Source organism: Phocoena sinus, chromosome 13 (assembly GCF_008692025.1).
Source record: "Phocoena sinus isolate mPhoSin1 chromosome 13, mPhoSin1.pri, whole genome shotgun sequence".
Taxonomy (NCBI): domain Eukaryota; kingdom Metazoa; phylum Chordata; class Mammalia; order Artiodactyla; family Phocoenidae; genus Phocoena; species Phocoena sinus.
The window spans coordinates 77223108-77249539 of NC_045775.1; the positions used below are offsets into that span (position 1 = coordinate 77223108).

Consider the following 26432-nt stretch of genomic DNA (forward strand, 5'->3'; position numbering starts at 1 on the left):
CATCCAACAATTATGCAAAAATCTATGTTGAAATTTGGCTAGTCAATTTTCATCTTCCCTAATGACAATCAATTGTTCCTGCAAGCTAATCACAATATGCTACATTTACATTTTAAATAAATGTGTTCGAAACCCACTAGAGTGCTTTAGAAACTTTTAAATAGGTTAGAAAATCCTGTTTAAAAGTTTTTACCTTTTTAAAATTAACTATGGAGATAGAGTTATAAAAAAATAATTGATAGACTTTATTTTTAGAACAGTTTTAGGTTTCGAGAAACATATATCTTCTTTATCCAACCCCCTCCTCCCCAGTTTTCTTTATTACTAACATCTTGCATTAGTGTGATGCATTTGTTAACAATTGATACATGAATATTGATACATTATTATTAACTAAGGCCATAGTTTACATTAGGGTTCATTCTTTGTGTTGTATGAGTCTATGTGTTTTGAAAAATGTATAATGTAATGTATCCATTACGGTATCATACAGAGTAGTTTCACCGTCCTGACGATTCTCTGTGCTCCTCCTGTTCATCCTTCCCTCTTTTCCCGAGGATCCTGATTTTTTTACTGTCTCTATTCTTCCTTTTCTAGAATGCTGTATAGTTGGGATCATACAGTATGCAGGCTTTTCAGACTGGCTTCTTCCACTTAGAAATATGCATTTAAGGTTACTCCATGTCTTTTCATGGCTTCATAGCTCATTACTTTTTATGATGAAAAATACCTTATTGTATAAATATACCACAGTTTGTTTATATATATACCTATTGAAGGACATCTGGGTTGCTTCCAAGTGTTTGCAGGTATGAATAAGCTTGCTATAAACACGTGCACAAGTTTTGATGTGAATTTGTTTTTAACTCATTAGTTAAATATCAAGGTGTGCAGCTGCTGGATTGTATGGTAAGAGTATGTTTTGTTTTGTAAGAAACTGCTGAACTGTCTTCCAGAGTGGCTATACAGTCATTGAGCTCTATAGAGACAGTGCCCGGGCAAGTGAGAGCCGGACGGTAACTGGGCAACTCTGTGCCTCACTGAGGAAAAATACTTAAACATGGGCAAAGGAGATCCTAAGAAGCCAAGAGGCCAAATGTCATCATATGCATTCTTTGGAAAACTTGCTAGGAGGAGCACAAGAAGAAGCACTCAGATGTTTTAGTCAACTTCTCAGAGTTTTCTAACGAGTGCTCAGAGAGGTGGAAGACCATGTCTGCTAAAGAGAAAGGAAAATTCAATGACATGGTAAAGGCAGACAAGGCCTGTTATGAAAGAAAACTGAAAACTTATATCCCTCCTAAAGGCAAACGAAAAAGAAGTTCAAGGATCCCAATGCACCTAAGAGGTCTCCTTCAGCCTTTTTCTTGTTTTGCCCTGAGTATCGTCCAAAAATCAAAGGAGAACATCCTGGCCTATCCATTGGTGATGTTGCAAAAAAACTGGGAGATGTGGAGTAACACTGCTGCAGATGACAAGCAGCCTTAGGAGAAGAAGGTTCCTAAGCTGAAGGAAGGGTACAGAAAGTATATTGCTGCATAAGGAGCTAAAGGGAAGCCTGATGCAGCAGAAAAGGGAATCGTCAAGGCTGAAAAAAGAAAGAAAAAGAAGGAAGAAGAGGAAGATGGGGAAGATGAGGATGAAGAGGAAGAAGAAGATGATGAATAAGGTGGTTCTAGTGCAGTTTTTTTTCTTGTCCATGAAGTATTTAACCCCCCTGTAAAAACTCACCCTTTTTAAAGAAAAAAATTGAAAGATAAGGCTGTGTATGATTTGTTTTTGAACTGTACAGTGCCTTTTTTTGTACAGTTAACACACTACTGGATGTGTATTTAGATAGCTGTGTCCTGGTTGTACTTTCCACAGCCACTCACCTTGCCTGGTACGGTATGGGGGTTGTAAATTGGCATGGAAATTTAAAGCACATTCTTGTTGGTGCACAGCACAAATTAGTTATATATGGGGATGGTAGTTTTTTCATCTTCAGTTGTCTCTGATGCAGCTTATATGAAATAATTGTTGTTCTGTTAACTGAATACCACTCGGTAATTGCAAAAGAAAGAAAAAAGGTTGCAGCTCTTTTGTTGACATTCTGAATGCTTCTAAGTAAATACAATTTTTTACTAGGAAAAAGCAAACCAAACCAAAACAAAACAAAAACCCTACAAAGTGACGGTACCATTTTGTACTCCCACCCCCAATGCGTTCCTGTTGTTCTACAACTTCGTCAGCATTTGGTGTTGTCAATGTTTTGATTTTAGCCAATCTAATGGGTGTGTAGTGGTATCTCATTGGTTTTAATTTGCAATTTCCTTATGACATACAATGGTGAGCATATTTTCATATGCTTATTTGATATCTGCATGTCTTTTTGGTGATGTGTCTGCTCGATCTTTTTTTTGGCCTGTGCTGCACACAGGCCCCCCCCAGTTGCGCTGAGCGGGGGCCACCCTTCACTGCAGTGCACGGGCCTCCCACAGCAGTGGCCTCTCTTGTTGCAGAGCATGGGCTCCAGGCGTTCAGGCCCCAGCAGTTGCGGCACGTGGGCTCAGTAGTTGTGGCTCGTGGGCTCCAGAGTGCAGGTTCAGCAGCTGCAGCACAGGGGCCCAGCCGCTCCGCGGCATGTGGGATCCTCCCAAACCAGGGCTCGAACCCGTGTCTCCCACGTTGGCAGGCAGGTTCCCAACCACTGCGCCACCAGGGAAGCCCTCTGCTCGATCTTTTGCCCATTTTACAATTGGGTTGTCTTCTTATTGTTGAGTTTTAAGAGTTCTTTGTATATTTTGGATACATGTCATTTATCAAGTATGTGTCTTGCAAATATTTTCCCCTAGTCTTTGACTTGTCTTTTCATTCACTTAGTGTCTTTCTCTGACCAGAAGTTTTAAATTTTTTTGAAGTTCAACTTCACACTTTTTTCTTTCATGGATTGTGCTGATTTTTTCTTCTGTTATCTTCTAGAAGTTTTATGGTTTGCATTTTACCTTTAGACTTAGGATCCTTTTTGAGTTAATTTTTGTGAAAGATGTAAGGTTTCTTTTTTTCCCATGTGGATGTCCAGTTGTTCCAGCATTATTTGTCGAAAAGACTATCCTTTTTCCTTTGAATTGTCTTTGCTCCTTTGTCAAAGATCAGTTGACTATATTGTGTGATTCTATTTCTGGGCTCTCTATTTCTTTTCATTGACCTATTTATCTCTTCTTTTGCCAAATATCATACTGTTTTGATTACTGTAGCTTTACCATAAGTCTTAAGGTTTTGTAGTGTCAGTTTTCCAACTTTGTTCTTTTTTTTTTTTTTTGGCCACATGCAGCTTGCAGGATCTTAGTTACCCAACCAGGGGTTGAACCCAGGCCCCTGCAGTGAAAATGCCAAATCCTAACCACTGGACCACCAGGGAATTCCCTGTTCTTCTTTTCAATATTGTGTTGGCTATTCTGAGTCTTTTGCCTCTCTAAACATTAGAATCTGTCTGTCAATATCCATAAAATAACTTGGGATTTTGATTGTGATTGCATTGATCTCAAGTATGAAAAACTGACATCTTAATAATATTGATCTCCTTTCCACAATTCTTTTATAAGAGTTTTGTAGTTTTCTTTAAATAGCTCTGTTCATATTCTGTTAGATTTATACCTAAGTATGTCCTTCTGAGGGGGGAGGGTGCTAATGTAAATGGTGTAATTTTTAAATTCCAATTGGTTATTGCTGGCACATACCAAAGCAATTGACTGTTTTTTGGAAGTGTAGCTGATTTACAATATTGTGTTAGTTTCATGTGTACAGCAAAGTGATTCAGTTATATATATTTTTTCAGATTCTATTCCATCACAGGTTATTACAAGATATTGAATATAATTCCCTGTGTTATACAGTGAATCCTTATTCCTTATCTGTTTTATGTATAGCAGTTTGCATGTTAATTCCATACTCCTGATTTGTCCCTCCCTCCCTTCCTCTCCATTTTGGTAACCATAAGTTTGTTTTCTATGTCTCTGAGTCTGTTTCTGTTTTGCATATAGATTCATTTGTATTATTTTTTAGATTCAACATATAAGTAATATCATATAGTATTTATCTTTCTCTGACTTACTTCACTAAATATAATATTCTCTAGGTCCATCTATGTTGCTGCAAATGGCAATATTTCATTCTTTTTTATGGCTGAGTAATATTCCATTGTGTATATATATATATATATATATATATATATATATATATATACACAAACACACACACACACACATATGTATATACATATATATGTATGTATATGTGTGTGTGTATATATATAAATATATATATACATACCACATCTTCTTTATCCATTCATCTGTTGATGGACATTTAGGGTGATTCCATGTCTTGGCTATTGTAAATAGTGCTGCTATGAACATTGGGGTGCAAGTATCTTTTTGAATTACAGTTTTTATTTTATGTTTTTCTGGAAATATACTCAGGAGTGGGATTGCTGGATCATATGGTAACTCTACTTTTGGTTTTTAAAGGAACTTCCATACTGTTTTCCATAGTGGCTGCACCAATTTATATTCCCACTAACAATGTAGGAGGGCTCCCTTTACTCCACACTCTCTCCAGCATTTATTATTTATACACTTTTTGATGAAAGCCATTCTGACAAGTGTGAGGTGATACCACATTGTGCTTTTGATTTTCATTTCTTAAATAATTAGCGATATTGAAAGCACATTTTCAAGTGCTTTTTGGCCATCTGTATGTTTTCTTTGGAGAAATGCCTATTTAGGTCTTCTGCCCATTTTTTAATTAAGTTGTTTGTTTTTGCGATATTGAGTTGTATGAGCTGTTTGTATATTTTGGATATTAACCCTTTGGATATTAACCCTTTGTCAGTCACATTGTTTGCAATCCCTACCTATAGGTGATTTTTTGTTTTGTTTTGTTAATGGTTTCCTTTGCTGTGCAAAGCAACTGACTTTTGTATGTTAACCTTATGTTTGGCAACTTTGCTATAATCTCTTATTAGTTCCAGGGATTTTGGATTTTGTTGTTGTTGTTGCTACCATGTCAATTCTTTGAGATTTTCTGCATAGACAGTCATGTCATCTGCACGAACAAAGTTTTATTTCTTCCTTCTTGGCCTGTATGCTTTTTCTTTACTCTTCTTGCCTTATTGCTTTAACAAGGACTTTTTAGTACAATTTTAATAGGAGTGGTGAGAGGAGACATCGTTGCTTAGTTCCTGATCTTAGAGGGAAAGAGTCTAGCTTTCCACCAGTAAGTATGATGTTAGCTACAGGTTTATTATACATATTCTTCATCAAGCTTAGGAAGTTCCTCTCTATTCCTAGTCTGCTGAGTTTTTATTATAAATGGGTGTTGGATTTTGTTGAGTGTTCTTTCTGCATTTGATCATATGATGTTTCTTCTTTAGTGTGCTGATGTGGTAGATTATATTGACTGATTTTCAAATATTGAGCAAGCTCTGCAAACCTGGAGTAATAAATCCCACTTGGCCATAGTGTATACATTTTAAAAATACAGTTTTGGATTTTATTTGTTAACATTTTATTGAGAATTTTTGCACCATTATTCATGAGAGATATCACCGTGTAGTTTTTTTTTTCCTTCTTGTAATATATTTTTCTGGTTTTGGTAATTGGTTAGGGTAATGCTGGCCTCACAGAATGAGTTAGGAAGTATTCCCTCTATTTCTATTTTCTGGAAGAGATTATAGAGAATTGGTATAATTTCTTCCTTAGATATTTGGTAAAATTCACCAGGGAAACAATCTAGACCTGGTGCATTCTGTTTTGAAAGTTCATTAATTATTGACTGAATTTTTAAAATAGATTTAGGCCTACTCATATTGCCTATTCCTCCTTGTGTGAGTTTTGGTAGATTGTGTATTTCAAGAAATTGGTCCATTTCATTCAAGTTATCAAATTTGTGGGCACAGAGTTGTTCAAAACATGCTGAGTAAAAGAAGCCATTCACAAAAGGACATATGTCATACGATTACATTCATATGAGATAAAATTCATAAAGATAGAAAGCCTATTCATGGTTGCCAGGGTCTTGGGGAAGAGGAGTAAGGAGTGCGCAACTTCTCTTTTTGTCTCCCTCCTTACAGGTATTGCTCCCAAGCACACTCTCCAATATCTTCCGTACACAGATCTCTGTCTCAGAGCCTGTTTCCCAGAGAACCAAAGTGCAACATTATAAGTTTACACTATTGCTAGCAGAATATAAGAGCTCCTGGGTCTTACATCCTTGCCAGCACGTGGCATTATCAGACTTACTAACTTATGCAAACTCAAAGATGTGGAATGTTCTCACATTGTTTTATTTTGTGCTTCTCTGATTACTAGTAAGGGTGAACATCTCTTTAATCTTTTCTTGGCCACTCCAATTTTTCCTTCTGTAAATCAACTGGATAAATGTTTTTCTTTCTTTCCTTCTTACTTCCTTTAAGTTTTCTAAATCTTGTTGCATAAACTTTTTTTCCAAATACCTTTTTTATTACAAAGTATCATATGTTCTTTGCAGAAAATGTAAAACACACACATACACACACATACACACAACAGAGAAAGAGATAAATAAAAGTTATATGTAACCCCAGCTCCCAATGATAACTAGTAAGTAATACAGTAGTCCCCCCTTATCCAAGGGGGATACATTCCAAGAACCCCAGTGGATGCCTGAAATCTCGGATAGTACCAAACCCTATGTATACTACATTCTTTCCTATCCATACATATGATAAAGTTTATCTTATAAATTGGGCAACCTCAGAGATTAACGACAATATTACTAATATAATAGAACAATACACTGTCATAAAAGTTATGTGAATATGGTCTCTCTCTCTCTCAAAATATCTTATTGTATTGTAGGTATTTTCAAACTGTGGTTGATTGCTGGTCACTGAAATCTGGGGAAAGCAAAACAGAAATTAAGGGGAGACGACTGCATTTTGGCTTACATCATTTCCCTATACGTGTATTTATTGGTTGCAATATCTTCATCCTCATTTTGGACATTCTTAATTTGTGTGCTTTCTGTGCTCTAAAAAAATTAGTTGGGCTGATAGTTTACCTGTATTTTATTCTTCAAAGAGCTAATTTTAAGTTTTATTTATCTTTCATACTAAGTTATCATGTTCCAATACTATATTTCTACTTTTAAATTTATTACTATACCTTTCCTAGTTTCCTTTTCTATTTTTCTAAAATATAATTTGACTAATTGGGTTTCTCTTTTCTCTCTTTTTGTCAGTGTCAGCATCTGAAGGAAACATATTGGTTTTTGGCTCTATTCCAGTGATTTTAAAATGTTTTATCTAGGATTTCCATTGTTTAAAAATATGCCATTATTATTTCTGGACTTTCTGAAGAGAATATTTACTTTTAACAAATTTTTGTCATTTACTCACATAATTTGATATATGTATAAAATTTTATATATATATATATACACACACACACATAATTCTCTGTAGAATTTAAGCTTATTTAAGATTACTGTATAGTTCTTATAAAAGACTAATGCACTTGAGCTTTTGGCCAACATGGAGTAATGGGAAGTGGATTTACCCTCCCACCTGAAGCAACAACAGCAGAACCAGACAAAATACTTGAAACAATAATTTTCAATATTGTACACTGGCAAAGAAAGAAGGTGATTCCTGAGAGATAAGAAACAAATGAGTTAGGCCCTATAATTGTCCTGGCTTTTTACCTTTAGAGAGTTTCCAGTCTAGAGCATAGAAAGGGGATTCACTGGACTCCCTGAATGGAGGAAATGAAGCTGAGAGTCTGGAGAGACCAAGATGGCTATACATCACAGGACAGAGTACCAGAGAGATAGAAAAAGAGAACCCTGAAGATCTTTAGAATGTCCCTCTTGAGTATTGAGCAGAGTGCTAATCAGTGCATATGTATGAGGAAATCACTCGAGGCTTGGGAATTAACCATCCAAAAGGATTAGAGAAACTCACAGAGGGCCGGGAATAGAACCTGTTCCCATTAGCCAAACTGAATAGTCTCATAAGTTATGGCACGTTGGGTAGAGTACTCAAAAGGATCTTACCTCAGTAGTAAAAAATAACTAACCTTTGACTAAACATGGCCCTGGTCTCACCTAACAATTGTAAGAGAAAGACCTGAAAGGATCAAAGTGTTTCCAATTATCTTAAGTGCATTTCAGAACAAAGTTCAAGAATATTCACAGGAATATAAATAGCCACCTCCCAACAAGGCAAAATTCACAATGTTTGGCATCCAGTCAAGGATTACTAGACATACAAAGAAGCAGGAAAATATGGCCCTTGATGAGGATTGAATCAATAAAACAAAACTAAACTAGAACTTACACAGCTGTTAGATTAGCAGTCAATGACATTAAAAGAGTTATTACAGGAGATATGGGGATATATGTATATGTACAGCTTATTCACTTTGTTATAAAGCAGAAACGAACATACCATTGTAAAGCAATTATACTCCAATAAAGATGTTAAAAAAAGAGTTATTATAACTGTGTTCCATATGTTCAAAAACTTAAGTAGAAACATAAAATATATTAAAAAAAATACCTAATTGAATATGTAGAGATGAGTACTATAGTATCTAAGGTGAAAAATACACTGGATGTCATTAATGGCAGATTATAAATTGACATAAAGAAGATTAGTGAACATCAAGGCATAGCAATAGAAACTATCCAAACTGAAGCATAGATTTAAAAAATAATTCAAGAAAAAAGGAACAGAAAATCAGTGATCTTTGGGGCAACTTCAAGTAGCCTAATATAAATGTAATTGGAGTCCTCAGTGGAGACAGGGTGGGGATCTGCAAAATATTTGAAGAAGCAATGGTCAAACTTTTTTTTTCATATTTGATGAAAATTATAAATTCAAAGATTCAAGTAGCTTGACAAATCTCAAACACAAGAAATATAACAAAAACTACACCAAGGTACATCATTATCAGTTCACAAAAAAAAAGTGATAAAAGCAACCAAAGAAAAGATACAAGTTATGTAGAAATACACAAAGAAGCATCAGATTTCTCTTTGGAAACAATGCAAGTTAGATGGCAGAGGGTAGCGTGTTTAATATACTAAAAGAAAAAAAAAATCTGTCAGCCTAGGGACTTCCCTGGTGGTCCAGTGGTTAAGACTTCACCTTCCAATGTAGGGCGTAATGGTTCAATCCCTGGTTGGGGAACTAAGATCCCACATGCCGCACAGTCAAAAAAAAAAAAAAAAAAACCCAGAAAACAAAAAACCCAGGCAATATAAAGACTTTTTGAAATATATAGGAAATGAAAGGATTAATCACCAGCAGACCAAGACTGAAATAAATGTTAAAGGAAGTCCTTCAAACAGAAGGAAAAATGTATCAGGTGGAAATATAAATCTATGTAAAGGAATGAAAAACACTGGAAACGGTAACTATATGGGTAAATATTTGCCCTTTTTTCTTATTTAAATATCTTTAAAAGATAACTGTTTAAGAAAACATAAGAACAATGTATCGTGGGGTTTCTAATACACGTATTAACTCTAATACATGACAACAGTAGCATAAAAGCCAGGAGCTAAGAAGTAGAAGTATACTATTTTAAGGTTTGTATACTGTACATGAAGTGGCATAATATCACTTCAAGGTAGACTGTGATGCATCAAGGAAAATATACTACAAACATTAAATCAACCATTGAACAACAGAAAAAGTAATAGCCAATACCCAACTCAAGATATAAAAAGGAATCAAAAAATCCTCAATACAAAGAAAATGAAGAAAAGGAGAAGAAGGTACATATAGGGCAATTAGAAAAGACGTGTCAGAATGATAGACTTAAACCTAACTATATCAATAATTACAAAAGCATGAGGGAATTTCTTCAACCTGATGAAGGGCATCTAAAAAAAATCTACAGCTGCTGTCATACTTAGTGGTGAAAGCCTGAATACTTTCTCCCTAAGATCAGGAACAGACAAGGATGTGCATTCTCACCACTGTTATTCAACTTGGTACTCGAAAGTACAGCCAATGAAATCAGGCAAGAAAAAGAAATAAAATGAATCCAGATTGAAAAGAAAAGAGTAAAACTATTGTTATTTGCAGACATGATCATTTAGGAAATCCAATGGAGTTTGCAAAAGAGGTATTAGAAGTGATCATTGATTAGAAGTGAGTTTAGCAAGGTTGTAGGATATAAAGTCAATATACAAAATTCAATTCTATTTCCATACATGGTCAAAGAACAACTGGAAACTGAAAAAACTTTTAAAAGACCACTTATATTTGCATAAAGAATATGAAATACTTAGTGATTAACCTGAAAAAGAGATGTATAACAGCTGTATTCTGAAAATTACAAAATATTGCTGAGAAAGATTTAAAAAGATCTAAATAAAGGAAGAGACACACCTTGTTCATGGGTTGGAAGACTCAATATTGTTAAGATGCCAACGGTCCCCAAATTGATTTATATATTAAATGCAATCTCAACCAAAATCCCAATAGGCTTTTTCTGTAAACATTGACAAGTTGATTATAAAATTCATATGGAAATACAAAGTACCTAGAAAGCCAAACAACTCTGTGAAAGGAGAACGAAGTTGAAGAACTTCCACTACTTGAATTCAAGACATTGTAAAACTACAGTAATCTAGACAATATGGAACTGGTATCAAGATAGACAAACAGGGGCTTCCCTGGTGGCACAGTGGTTAAGAATCCGCCTGCCAATGCAGGGGACACGGGTTCGAGCCCTGGTCTGGGAAGATCCCACATTGCCGTGGAGCAATTAAGCCCATGCACCACAACTACTGAGCCTGCACTCTAGAGCCCGTGAGCCACAACTACTGAAGCCCGTGCGCCACACCTACTGAAGCCCATGCGCCTAGAGCCTGTGCTCTGCAACAAGAGAAGCCACTGCAATGAGAAGCCCATGCACCACAAAGAAGAGTAGCCCCCGCTCACTGCAACTAGAGAAAGCCCGCACACAGCAACGAAGACCCAATGCAGCCAAAAATAAATAAATAAAATAAATTTTAAAAAATACTTAACAAAAAAAGATAGACAAACAGATGAATGGAAAGAACATAGAGGCCCAAAATAGACCCACACATATATAGACAACTGATTTTTCACAAACATCCAAAGAAATTACATTTCTTTTCAACAAATTCTGCTGGAACAATTAGATAACCATATGCCAAAAAAAGAAAGAAAGAAAGAAAGAAAAGAACTTTGATCCATACCTCACACTACACAGAAAAATTAACTGATGCTAGTTCATAGAACTAAATGCAGAACCTAAAACTATAAATCTTCTAGAAGAATATATGGAAGAAACTCTTGTGATTTGGGGTTAGGCAAAAATTTCATGGAAACACCACCAAAAGCACAATCCATAAAAGAAAAAAAAATTGATTTTACCAAAATCAAGAACTTCTGCACTTTGGAAAACAGTGGTAAGAGAGTGAAAAGACAAGGCACAGTCTTGGAGAAGTATTTGTAAGTTACATATCTGATAAAGGACTTGTGTCCAGGATATATAAATACTCTCAAGATTACTAGAATTCTTTTAAAAACCTGACAACTGATAAAAAATGGGCAAAAGAAGATACTTCACTAAAGAAGATACACAGATGGCAAATAAGCATATGAAAAGATGCTTAAAAATCATTAGCATTAGGGAAATGCAAATTTAAAATCACGAGATATTGCTATGCCTCAGTTAGAATGTCTAATTTAAAAGACTGTCCATACCAAGTGTTGGCAAGGATATGGAGGAGCTATAACTCCTACATTCTGCTGGTAGGAATGAAATATGGGACTAGCACTTTGAAAAACACTTTGTCAGTTTCTTAAAACTTAAGCATACACTTACTATATAACCTAGTCATTCAATTCCTAGGCATTTACCTAAGAGAAATTAAAGTGTATGTCCATACAATGACTGGTGCACAAATATTCATACCAGCTTTATTTGTAATAGCCTCAAACTGGAAACAGCTCAAATGTCCATCAAAGGTGAATGGATAAACAAATTGTGGTATATCCATACAAGAGAAAACTACTGAGAAATAAAAATGAATGAATTGATCATATAAGTTATAACATGGATGAATCTCAAAATAATTATGCTGAGTAAGAGGCCAGGCAAAAAGAGTACATACTGTATAATTCCATCTATATAAAACTCTAGAAAATGTGAAGTAATTTATAGTGACAGGAAGTAGATCATGTGGATGGGCAGGAGGCAGGGCCGTGCAGGAGAGATTACGAAGGGGCACAAGGAACATTTTGGGGGTGATGGGTGTGCTCATTGTGTGGATTGTGGTGATGTTTTCATGGGTGTATACACATGTCAAAACTTGTCAAATTGTACACATTAAATACATGCAGTTTATTGTATGTTAACTGTACCTCAATACAGCTAATTTAAAATTCCATTATTATAGTCTGTATTTCTTCTTTTTTATGAGTTTTAAAAAAAATTTATTTGTTTTATTTATTTATTTTTGGCTGTATTGGGTCTTCATTGCTGCGTGCGGGCTTTCTCTAGTTGCGGCGAGCGGGGGCTACTCTGTTGCAGCGCACGGGCTTCTCATTGCAGGGGCTTGTCTTGTTGCAGAGCACAGGTTCTAGGCATGTGGGCTCAGCAGTTGTGGCTCGCAAGCTCTAGAGTGCAGGCTTGGTAGTTGTGGCACACGGGCTTAGCTGCTCCGCGGCATGTGGGATTTTCCCGGGATCGAACCCATGTCCCCTGCATTGGCAGGCCGATTCTTAGCCACTGCACCACCAGGGAAGCCCCTGTATTTCTTCTTTGAAGAGAACTTTTGTAAAAATAATGTTTTACTATTTTCCCTTATGATTAGGTACTTTAAAAAATTATTTGAAACTGTATAAAGTCACTTATAGAATTGATACTCTTTATGTTTATCGTGTAGTTACTATAAAAGATTCATTTGAATCTTTTCATCTGAAAGGAAGTACATTTATAGATTTTTTCAATCAGTTACATTTTATTCATTGCATTGTTCAAATCTACTGTGTCTTTGTTAAATTTCTTTATTATAATCTTTTGAAAATGCAGAGTTCATATCTTTTATTATAATTAGACTTTCATTTATTGCTTCATTTATGATCGATTATTCTTTCAAATATGCTTGACTGGGGTGGGAGAATGGTGGGAATGAGTTTTTCTTTGATCATTATTCTTTGCAGGCAGCTTGAACTTTCTTGACCTTTAACTTGTTTGATTCAGAAATTTTTCCTTCAGTTATTTCCTTAAAGTGTGTATTTTGTTTGCCTTTTCTTTATTGTCTTGTATACTTCTATGTCTTGCCAATTACAGCTTAGACACACAGAGCTACATCATTTTAAGAAGAGATTTCTGGTACCATGATCTTCTAATCTCAATTTATAGTTCAGGAAACAAAGTCACAGAGAAGTAAGTGTCCTACCTAAGGCCAAACAACTGGAAGAACTGGGCTGGAACGCCAAACTTTTGATTCCATGTTCCATGCCCTTTGTACTTCATCATCTTCCTTTTTCTACTATGGACTGTCAATTTCACTTTAATGGCTCTCTGCTTAATCTGCCCCATGATTTGACACTGATGCTTTCGTTAGTCTTTTTTCCCGTTTATTAATTATTTGCTATGTTGCTGCATTTCTCTGAGAGGAGCAAACTTGTGCTGTCTGAAAAAGTTTTTATAGCTTTTCTTGTGACCAAGAAATCAGCAGCTGAAAAGAAGCCTGCTAAAAAGAAGCCCACAGAAAAGAAACCCACCACAGAGGAAAAGAAGGCTGCTGTATAAACTTAAATTTGTTTATTCGGTAAAGGTCAAATCACTTTGGACAGCTAATTTTGAATAAAGACCTGATCAAAGAGGCAAAAAAAAAAAATCAGAAGTTAATTGAAATGATAACGAAACACATGATACATTTTAATTAAATGTAATGTTCATGTAAAATAAAATGTGCTCACTTTTTTGCAATTTTATATATAAAATTATATAAATTTATAAAAATAGATGACTCATTTATATATAAATATACATATACATATATATATGTACACATGTATATATAAATGAGTCATCTATTTTTTTTTTTTTTTTTTTTTTTTTTTTTTTTTTTTTTTTGCTGTGCGCGGGCCTCTCACTGCTGTGGCCTCTCCCATTGTGGAGCACAGGCTCCGGACGCACAAGCCCAGCGGCCATGGCCCACGGGCCCAGCCGCTCCGCGGCACGTGGGATCCTCCCGGACCGGGGCACGAACCCGTGTCCCCTGCATCGGCAGGCGGACTCTCAACCACTGCGCCACCAGGGAAGCCCATGAGTCATCTATTTTTAAGACCCTAAGCTAGAACCACCCAGCTAAGCCACTCCTGGATTCCTGAATCTCAGAAATTAAGTGAGGCAATTAATGTTTGTTGTTTTAAGCTCTTAAGTTTGGGGATAATTTGTTATGTAGCAAGAGATAACTAATAGAGCAACTCTATCATGACATTTCCTCTCAACTCCTTCTGGGTCCAGAGGCTGGGTAATAGGAGAAGACGACCAGCCCAGGAAACTGTTCCAGAATTTTCATTCTTGGGAGTTGTTAGATCAAGGCTTTATCACTTCTTTTCCAACAGTATTGAATCTTGAATTTTAGATGCTCCCTTAATTCTAAAGAGAGAACCAGGACTCTGATCACAGCGACAACACGGAGTCTCTTATGGAGAGCACTTTTCACTTTTTGTGTGTGTATAAGGGCATCATGTTGAGAAATTAAGCAGCTTCAGTGTAAACTCTCATCAACAAATATTAAATGTAATTTGTTAAATTGCTAATTACTTATTAGTCTTAAAACTTAAAATTTCAATTCCAACAAATGAAATTTATAATATTGTGGTAATATTAATGGTAGGGGAGGAGGTCTAGAACTTTTTGTAGCAGTTAGTACCCTGACATATTTTAATTTTTGAATTTTAAATAGAATTTTGATTTAGGACTACGTACTATACTACTTAAACACTTGCGCTAAGTTGGGAGAGGTGCAGGAAAGAGAAACTTTTTAAAAAACCTATAGGGACTTCCCTGGTGGCACAGTGGTTAAGAATCCGCCTGCCAATGCAGGGGACACAGGTTTGAGCCCTGGTCCGGGAAGATCCCACATGCCGCAGAGCAATGGAGCCCGTGCGCCACAACTACTGAGCCTGCACTCTAGAGCCCGTGAGCCACAACTACTGAAGCCCGTGCGCCACACCTGCTGAAGCCCACGCGCCTAGAGCCCGTGCTCTGCAACAAGATAAGCCACCACAGTGAGAAAACCGCGCACCGCAACAAAGAATAGTCCCCGCTCGCAACTATAGAAAAGCCCGTGCACAGCAACAAAGACCCAATGCAGCCAAAAATATAATAAATAAATAAATTTATTTTAAAAAACCCTATAATTTAGTTATGGAGTATGATGAAACCAGCTATTTTTCTGTCTCCCAAAAGGGATACTGTCACTTTAAATGTAATATGAAGAAATCACTGAAATCACACACACACACACACACACACTATAATTTGCCAAGGGAAAAAGTTGTTAAATTGGTAACTTAGGTAAGCAAATAAAAAATGCCTAAAGGACTCCCTGCCTGAGATGGCCATCAGAGAGAGTAAAATTAAGATGAATTTTCCTAAGTGGCTGAGTATTATCTTCTGTTTGGTGGAAAAAATATAAGAATTTTTGGCTGCTGACTATAAAACAGTGTCCTGTGTATTTTGTACTGAGAAATGACTGGGGAGCAAGTGAGAGACAGGCTGGAAAACTCTGTGAGAAGCTACCCAAGAAGGGTGAATAGAACCTGTCACCATTATTGCAATTTAGTTCAGAAGTTTGTAGATGTTTTACTTCTGAGCCCAGCAGCAGTCACAATAAAACTCTTGCCAGAAAAGGTAGTAAACTTGACAAACTGCCCACAAAAGGACTTAGTTTAAGTAAAAATTCAGGAACATTTGAAAATTATAGTTTCAGAAATAATTAAGAAACCACGAGGAAAGGAATCCACATGTATCATAGAATACAGACATACAAATGCACGCACATGCAGACACACCATATAATACTTTTAGTAAGATACTCTAAAGAAATACCAGCTTTATGTGTTTAATTTGAAGTTGTTTTAGTTTATTTCTGTACTGTGATTTGGAAGTCTAATTTTAATATTTCAGGCAGAAACCCACCATTTAATTCAGGAAAGACACATTCTTCTGTTTCTGCACCCTTCAATCTCAAGGATATGCAGCACTGCTCACCACCCCCTGGTAGGGTTGTACAGCATCTGCAGGACAAACTCCCACTTTACAACCTATTAATCTCTACAGGTCTTTTTTTTTTTTTTTTTTAGTATATATTTATTTAGGCTGTGCTGGGTCTTAGTTGTGGCATGCGGGATCTTTAGTTGTAGCAATGTGGGATCTTTAGTTGCGGCATGTGGACTCTTAGTTGCGGCATGCATGTGGGATCTAGTTCTCCGACCAGGGATCGAACCCGGGCCCGCTGCATTGAGAGCGTGGAGTCTTACCCACTGGACCACCAGAGAAGTCCCTCCACAGGTCTTTGAAAATTGAAAACAAATACCATGACGTGACAGCTTTGTGATGGACACTCACTCGTGAAAAGGTTATATGATAACTAAAAAAAAGAATATTTGGTTAAGAACCAAAATAAGCAGTGACAAATTTTATCTGCAAGAGTAATCCACAGGAGGCAGAGATCCAGGAGGGCTCCCATGGTGTGGGGAGGCTTCAAGGAAAAACTGTAACATAAGCTGGGCTCTGAGGGATAGGATCAGACAGAGGCTTGAGAAAAGGGCATTACATTAGCAGAGGAGTGTGGACAGAAGCAAGGATAGTGTGAGCAGAGAAAATGAGGAGATTGATTTAGATCAGAACTGAAGGTTCATGCCGGGAAGAAGTTTCAAAAACAAATGGGTCAGTAGCAAAAGCAGGACAGGAAGGTTACTGGATTTAGTAAGTAGGCATTGCTCAGAGATTCCTAGAAGTGCTATTTCAGGAGATCGGCGGTCCACAGACAGAACTATTTACTATTTATAATACACCATTTGATTTTTTATGAATTATATCCTTCGTAGTTTCTCAGGAAAAATAAAACTACTATCCTGAAGATCCCTACAGGTTTTTAGCCTTGATAGATGAAGTAGCTTGAAAATCTCCCTTTATATTGATAATTTAAATCTAAAACCTTAAGTTTGTCTTAAAATCCCAAAGTTTTAAAACAGAAAAAAAAAGTTTTATGGACAGGGAACAAGAAAAATAGATTTTAATTATTGTGCCATCAATACATACCACCTGAGGAGACCTGTCGGCTCCAAACTCCTCTGGTTTGTCTCACGGCACTGAACTCAGCCTTCATAAGGAGAAATCCCCTTCCCTCTGCCCTTTCTCCAAACGCCCTCTCCGACAGCTATTATACATCCACCAGAGGCTCCGTGGCAAAGCAGACGGCTTTTGCTTATGCCTTGGGAAAATATGTCTCATGGATAGAAAGCAAGGTATGTCATATACCTACTCTGCGTTTCTTTCATATCACAGGTGAATGAATGCACCTATAGCTAGAGATTGGAGAAATGCCCTGGAGATGGCTAGATGAGAAGAGTTCTATTTGAATACAATGCTGTGTTTTAGTTGGTTGTACCTTCTTGGACAACCATGATCAGGAGTTGTTTTGGAAAAAGGAGTTTAAATTATCCACGTTCCTTGGCATTATGAATCCAACTATAAATAGACAAGATAAATATTACATGGATGCGCTTATTGAAATTTAAGATGTAAAGTTAAGTTTTACCTCCTGATCTCTTGGAATATCTTCACACTCAAACCAAACATGGAAATGAAATCAAATGATGAATGTTTAAAATTTGTGTAGTTATTAAATTCTCCAAAAGATTTCAGGGCATTCAAAATAAGTGCTAAGGGTAAATCAAATATACTCAAATAAAAATTAAAAAAAAAACGGCTAAAAAAAATCTTGTTCTTTAATACATTTTTATTTATAGAATTTCGTTCACATAGCTTAAGTTTTTGTGACAAGAGATTCTATATTTTTCCTTCAAAACAAAGAAGAACGTTACCGTTTTCCCTTTGTTCAAATCCGTAAGGAAAGGTAGCTGTAGTTACAGTTCCTGCCTATAATGAAATGAGACTTTGGGGGACTTTGGGAGGCAATAATGTAATTTGCACGTGGGAGGAGGGAGGCGGCCCCTAAGATGGGTTCCGGGGAGCCCTGCCTCCTCGTATTCTTGCTCTTGTGTAATTCCCTCATCTTGAATGTGGGCTGGACCTAGTAACGTGCTTCTCACAAATAGAATGCAGGAAAGGTGAGGGATGTCACTTCTGAGATCAGGGTATAAAATTAGGGTGACATCTCTTGCTCAGCCTCTCTTGCTTGTTCGTTCAATGGAAGCCAGCTGCCACGTTGTGAGCTGCCCAGTTGAAAGGAACCGAGGGTGGCCAACAGGTAGTGAGGAAATGAGAACTCGGTCCAACAATCCATGAGGAATTTAATCCTGCCGAAAACCACATGATCCTCCCCTAGTTGAGCTTTCAGATAACTGCCAACCGAGCCAACGCCTTGACTGCAGCCTTGTGAGAAACCCTGCACCAGAGGACCCACCTAAGTGTTCCCAGATTTCTGACCCACAAAACCATGAGATAATGTTTGTTGTTTTAATCGTTACATTTTAGAGTAATTTGAATATGGCAATAGATAACTTACACTCCCCTCAAGTAGCTTATGGTCTGATTAAGTGAAATAAATATATACATAAAGACAATAGCTAACACAATATAGCGCTTACTACATGCCAGGTACTTTTCTAAGGCTTTTATATATATTGATTGACTTCATCTTATAACAACTCTATGAGGTAAATATTATTACTATCACCATTTTATAGATGAGGAAATTGAGGCAACAAGAGGTTAAATAACTTGGTCATGGTCATACAGATAGTGGAACTGAGATTCGAACTCAGTTTGGTGTTGAGTTCGCGTTCTTAATCACTGTGTTGCACTGCTGCTTTCCATTTTATATGCCACAATATAAGTATGTATTCTTTGTAGGAGTAGTACAGCACATGGAATTATTATATCTGTAGGATAAAGAAAGGGGTCAGAAGGATTCAGGCACCTAAGCAGGATTTGAAAGACGGAAGGAAGGCATTCCAGGAAGATAGAATAGCATACGCTGAGGTGCGGGGGCAAAAGACTACGCCGTACTTGCCAAGGACATGTTACGATTCCTTTCAAAGGTTTGTAATCAGTTATGTGGTCTTCCTAATATCCTGACCTTTATTTCTACTGGTAAACATTACCCTCTTGGAATTCTAGTAAGCTGTTACTCTTTTCCAAAAAGAGTAATGCCTGATTCTCAACCAAGTTTAGGTAAAGGCAGGAGCTCAGAATGAGTTGGGCAGAAAAAAATCCCCTCACCTGTTTCAACACACAAGATGATTTAGAGGATTCGTAATGGAGGCATTTCTTTGGTAGCAACAGAAGCTCACTGTTTACATACTTCTCACGTGCTGTCCACTAGAGAGCATAACGCTCTCCTTATCGCCCTTGGGACAGTAAGGAAAATCAGTCAAAAGTTTGAGAACTATGGTCATAGTTTCTATATTTAAATATAACTTTAAATAATCTTGCATCAGGCCCAAAAAACCTATTGATTATTTGACAGGAAAAATGGAGAAGATAGAAGAAGGGGGATTAAACATAACTCAGAATTAATCACTGGAAAAAAGGAACCAGGTAAACCTAAAAACAAAGAGAAGAGGATGTAGATATAATAAGTAGGGACATAAAGAATGGTTGCCTTTCCCCTTCATTATCATAATTATTCTCAAAAGGCCAGGTAAAAAAATTTTTTTTGAGTTAATTGTAGATTCCTACGCAGTTAGAATAATGCAGAGAGATCCTACAGAGGCCTATATCACAACCAGGATACTAACACTGGTACAACCCATCAAATTTATTTATTTTACATGTACATGTGTATGTGTGTGTGTGTGTATGCTGAAGCTTACTTCTATGCAATTTTATCACACAGGTAGAATCGTGTGGCCATCAGAATCAAGATGCAGAAGAGCTCCATCACAAAGATCCCTCGTTACTCTTATGTAGCCACAGCCACCCCTGCCCCTCCTACTATCCCCAGTCCCTGACAGACTCCAATATGTTCTCTCTCGCTATAATTTTGTCATTCAAGAACGTTATATAAAAATACCTTCTGAGATTGGCTTTTTTTCACTCAGCATAATTCCCTGAGATTTATCCATGCTGTCATGTGTATTAACAGTTCACTCCTCTTAACTGCTGAGTAATAGTCCACGGTATGGGTGTACCACAGTTTGTTTAACCAGTCACCTGTTGAAGGGCTTTGGGTTGTTTCCTGCTTGGAGCTATCACAAATAAAACTTTTGTAAACAACTGCTGGGTTACATGGTAAGTGCAAGTTTAGTTTTGTAGGAAACTGCCATACTCTTCTCCAGAATGGCTGTATCTTTACATTCCCATCTGCAATGTGTGAGTGATCTAGTTTCTCTGCATCCTCACCCTCATTTGGCATATTGCTACATTTTATTTTAGCCATCCTGATACGTATATAGTGATATCTCGTTGTGGTTTAAATTTGTATTTTGCTAATTTTGCTAATTTTTTCCTTTTTCTTGTTTTTAAAAAATTTTTATTTTATTTTGGAGTATAGTTGATTACTAACAATGTTGTGTTAGTTCCAGGTGTACAGCAAAGTGCTCAGTACTCTGTAATAACCTAAATGGGAAAAGAATTTGAAAAAGAATAGATACATGTATATGTATAATTGCTATTTATTTTTGAACAGCTTTTTATGTGCTTATTTGCCATCTATAAATCCTCTTCAGTGCTACACATGTTCACGTCCTTCTCCGTTTTCTTTCCTGTGTTTTTAAAAAATAATTTATTTCTGGCTGCATTGGGTCTTTGTTGCTGTGCATGGGCTTTCTCTGCTTGAGGTGAGTGGGGGCTGCTCTTCATTGCGGTGTGCGGGCTTCTTATTGAGATGGCTTCTCTTGCTGCGGAGCACAGGCTCTAGGTGGGCAGGCTTTGGTAGTTGTGGCACGCGGGCTCGGTAGTTGTGGCTCGCAGGCGCTAGAGTGCAGGCTCAGTAGTTGTGGCACACAGGTTTAGCTGCTCCTCGGCATGTGGGAACTTCCCGGACCAGGGCTCGAACCCATGTCCCCTGCACTGGCTGGCGGATTAACCACTGCACCACCAGGGAAGTCCCCTTTGCCCGTTTTCTAATTGGACTTTTTTTTTTAACTGTTCAGTTTTGAGAGTTCTTTATGTATTCCAGAAATAAGTTCTTTGTCAGATATGTGGTTTGCAATTATACTCTCAGTCTATAGTTTGTTTTTTTCATCCTCTTCACAGGATCTTTCACAGAGCAAAAGGTTTTAATTTTGATGAGGTTCATGAACAATTTTTTCATTTTATAGATACTGTTTTTGGTGTCATATATAAAAATTCTTTGTTTATCCCTATGCACCAAAGATGTTTGGCCAATGTTTTGTTTTTTTTTTTTTAAGTTTTACATGACCTGTTTTACCTTTAAGTTCATAATCCATTTTGAGATAATTTTTGTAAAAAGTGTTTGACTTAGGCTGAGGTTCACTTCTGTTTGGCTTATGAATGCCCAATAACTCCAGTCCTATTTGCTGAAAAGGCTATCTTTCCTCTATTGAATTTCTCCTGAACCTTTGCTAAAAATCACTTGGCCATATTTGTGTGGGCCTATTTCTGTGTTCTCTATTCTATTCCATTGATCTATCAGTCTTTCCGTGTCCCAGTATCATACAGTCTTGGGTACTGTAGCTATATATTAAGATTTAACATTGGATAGAGTGATTCCTCCTACTTCATTCTTTTTTTCAAAATTATTATAACTATTCTAGGTCCTGCACCTTTACCTATAAATTTTACAGCAAGCTTGTCTATGTTATAAAATACCTTGCTGAGATTTTGACCAGAATTGCATTAAATCTATAGCAATCAATTTGGGGAGAATTCATATCTTTACTATATTGAGTAATGTATGAACACAGTGTGTTTATCCATTTGTTTAGGTCTTCTCTTATTTCTTTCATCAGCATTTTGTAATTTTCAGAATACAGATGTTGTATATGTTTTATTAGATTTATATGTAAGTATTTTTCTTTGGAGCAATTGTAAATGGCATTGTGGTTTTAATTTCAGTTTCCACATGTGGTTAATGTCAATACATAGAAATGCAACTGGGTTTTGTGCATCGACCTTGTATCTTGAGATCTTGCTGAACTCATTAAATAGTTCTGGGATTGTGTGTGTGTGTGTGTGTGTAAATTCTTTGGAATTTTCTATGTCGACACTAACATCATTGGTGATAGGGACAGTATTATTTCCTCCTTTCTAATATGTATGTCATGTCTTTTAATTTCTTTTTCTTGCTTTATTGAACTGGCTAGAACTTCTAGCCACTTCACTATAGTGGTGAAAGTGGACATCCAAGGACATCTTAGGGGAAAAGCGTTCAGCCTTACGCCAGTAACTATGTTAGCTGTAGGTTTTTGTAGATGTTCTTTAACAAGTTGAGAAGGTTCCCCTTTATTCCTAGCTTACTGAGGCCTTTTTTTTTTTTTTTTTTTGGCCACACCACTTGGCTTGCAGGATCTTAGTTCCCCGATCAGGGACTGAACCCATCCTGGCAGTGAAAGCACCAATTCCTAACCACTGGATTGCCAGGGAATTCCCATTACTGCGTCTTTTTTTTTTTTTTTTTTTTTGCGGTATGCGGGCCTCTCACTGCTGCGGCCCCTCCCCCTGCGGAGCACAGGCTCCGGACGCGCACGCCCAGCGGCCATGGCTCACGGGCCCAGCCGCTCCGCGGCACGTGGGATCCTCCCGGACCGGGGCACGAACCCATGTCCCCTGCACCGGCAGGCAGACTCCCAACCACTGCGCCACCAGGGAAGCCCTACTGAGTCTTTTTTATCACAAACAGATGTTGGATGTTGTCAAATGCCTTTTCTGCATCAATTGATATGATTATATGCTTTTTCTTCTTTAGCCTGTTGATTTGGTGGATCTATGAGTTGATACTTGAACACTGAACCAGCCTTGTAGTCCTTGTATTATGGTATATAAACCTTTTTACACATTGCTGGAATGAATTTACTATTTCATGGGTATTACTGCACCTAAGTTCATGAGATATATTGGTTTATAGTTTTCTTTTGGCTTACTGTCTTTATCTGGTCTTGGTACCAGGGTAATACTAGCTTCATAGAATGAATTAGGTATTCTCTGTAGAGACTGTATAGAATTGGTGTTAATCCTTCTTTAAAGTTTTGGCAGAATTCTCCAGAGACACCATGTAAGCCTAGAGATTTCTTTTTTGAGAGTTAAAAAGTTATGCACTCAATTTCCTTAATAGCTGTAGGGCTATTCAAATGATCTGTTTCAGGGAATTCTCTGGTGGTTCAGTGGTTAGGACTCCACACTTTCACTGCCAAGCCCAGGTTCAATTCCTGATTGGGGAACTAAGATCCCACAAGCCGCACGTGACCAAAAAAAACAAAACAAAAAACAACAAAAAAATACAAATGATCTGTTTCATATTGAGCAAGTCGTGGTAGTCTGTGTTTTTGAGTAACTGGCTCATTTCATCTAAGTTGTTAAATTTATATGTATAGAGTTGTAGTATTTCCTTATCTTTTTGATGTCTGCGGAGTCTGTAGTGATATCCCATTTAATTTCTGATATTGATAATTAGTGTCTTCTCTTATTCACTGTCAGTCTTGCTGGAGGTTTGTTAATTTTCTTTCACTGATTTTCTCTATTGTTTTCCTATTTTCAATTTTATTCATATCTCTCTTTATATTTATTATTTTCTTCCTTCTCCTTGCTTTCAGTTTATCTTGCACTTCTTTTCCTAGTTTCTTGAGGTGAGAGTTTTCTTTGACCCATGTATTTTTCAGAAGTGTGTTGTTTAGTTTCCAAGTGTTTGGAGATTTTCCTGTTATCGTTCTGTTATTCATTTTTAGTTTGATTCCATTGTGGTTGGATAACATATGCAGTATGATTTCAAATTCTTTTAAATTTACTGAGAATTGTTTTATGGCCCAGGATATGGTCTATCTTGATATATATTCCATGGACACCTAATAAGAATGCATATTTTGGAACTTCCCTGGTGGTCCAGTGGGTAAGGCTCCGAGCTCCCAATGCAGAGGGCTCAGGTTCCATCCCTGGTCAGGGAACTAGATCCTGCATGCATGCCGCAACTAAGAAGTTTGCACGCCGCAACTAAAAAAGATCCCGCATGCCACAACAAAGATCCTGTGTGCCACAACTAACTCCAGTGCAGCCAAAATAAATAATAAATTTTAAAAAGAAAAGAATGCATATTTTGCTGTTATTGGGTTGGTATCTATAGATGTTGATGAGATCCTACTGGTTGTTGGTGGTGTTAAGTTTTTTATATCTTTATTTTCTGTCTAGCTGTTCTATCAACTATTGAAAGAAGGGTGTTGAAGCCTCCAACTATTATTGTGAATTTGCCTATTTCTTCTAGCTCTGTCAGTTTTTGTTCCACATAATTCGCAGCTCTGTTGTCTGGTGCATACATATTTTTAATTGGTATGTCTTCTTGGTGGATTGACCCTTTCATTATGATATAATGGCCACCTCTATCTCTGGTAGTTTTCTTTGCTCTGAAGTTGTCTTTATGTGATATTAACATAGCTACTCCTACTTTCTTTTGATTAATGTTTGTATATCTTTTAAAATTCTTTTACATTCAGTCTACTTATATGATTATATTTGACATGAGCTTATTGTAGACATAATATAGTTAGGTCATGTTTTTTAATCCACTCTGCCAATCTTGTCCTCTAATTGGTGTATTTAGATCATTTACATTTAATGTAATTAATGATATGTTAGAGCTTAAGTCTGCCATTCTATTTTTTGCTTTCTGTGTCTTCTCTTTGTTTTCTATTTCTCTGGTTTCTTCTTCCCAGACATACTGTGGATTACTTGAACTTTTTTTTTTAATACATTTATTTATTTATTTATTTATGGCTGCGTTGGGTCTTCGTTGCTGTGTGCAGGCTTTTCTCTAGTTGTGGCAAGTGGGGGCTACTCTTCGTTGCAGTGTGCGGGCTTCTCATTGCGGTGGCTTATCTTGTTGTGGAGCATGGGCTCTAGGTGCGTGGGCTTCAGCAGTTGTGGAATGTGGGCTCAGTAGGTGTGGCTCATGGGCTCTAGAGCACAGGCTCAGTAGTTGTGTATGGGCTTAGTTGCTCTGCGGCATGTGAGATCTTCCCTGACCAGGGCTCAAACCTGTGTCCCCTGCACTGGCAGGCAGATTGTTAACCACAGTGCCACCAAGGAAGTTCCTACTTGAACATTTTGGAAGAATTACATTTTGATTTATCTATAGTGTTTTTCCCCAACTTTACAGAGATATAATTGATATATAACATTCTGTAAGTTTAAGATGTACAACATGTTGATTTGATACACTTATATATTGCAAAATGATTACCACTGCTATGTTTTTTAATTAGCTATTTTAATTACCTATGCTTAAAATTTTGGCAAAATATGCATAACATAAAATTTCCCATATTTAATCATTTTAAATATGCAACTCAGTACACTCACTGTGTCATACAGCCATCACCACTATTCATTTCAGTAACTTTTTCATCATCCCAAACAGAAACTCCGTACCCCTTAAACAGTAACTCCCCATTTTCCCCTTATCTATAGTATTTTTAATTTTACTCTTTGTAAATTTTTTTTTTAGTGGTTGCTCTAGGTATAACATTATACATATTTATCACAGTCTACTAGTGTCCTTTTACCAATTCAAGTTAAGTATAGAAAGCTTATCTCCCTTTATGTGTTGCCCTCCCTCTTCATATAATTGTCTTAAATACTTACTCTACATACATTTAGAACCACATCAAACAGTATTATAATTTTTGCTTGCACTGTAAATTTAGAAATTTAGAAAACCCAAGAAGAGAAGGGAAGTCTATAGTACATACCAATCTTTTTGCTTATTATGTTCCTTCTTTCTTTCTGATGTTCCAATTTTCTTTTCTTTGTTTGGAAAACATTCTTTTTGGTATGTCTGTGGGTGACAAATTCTCCTCGTTTTCCTTCAACAAGAATGCCAAGATTTCCCTTTCATTACTTAAAAATATTTTCATTGGACATAGAATTCTGCATTGACAATCCTTTCCTTTTAGTACCTGAAAAATGTTGTGCCAAGATTGGTTCAAGATGGTGGAGTAGAAGGACGTGCACTCAGTCCCTCTTGGGAGAGCACTGGAATCACAACTA

The 26432-nt window shown here is 36.9% G+C and overlaps 1 long non-coding RNA gene and 1 pseudogene across 1 annotated transcript in view; one reads left to right on the top strand and one right to left on the bottom strand.

Annotated features, from left to right (window-relative positions):
- Positions 1-26432, bottom strand: part of LOC116763877 — a 55877-nt gene that overhangs the window by 15294 nt on the left and 14151 nt on the right. The gene's annotated exons all lie outside the window — the stretch shown is intronic.
- LOC116763876 lies at positions 1061-1769 on the top strand (annotated as a pseudogene).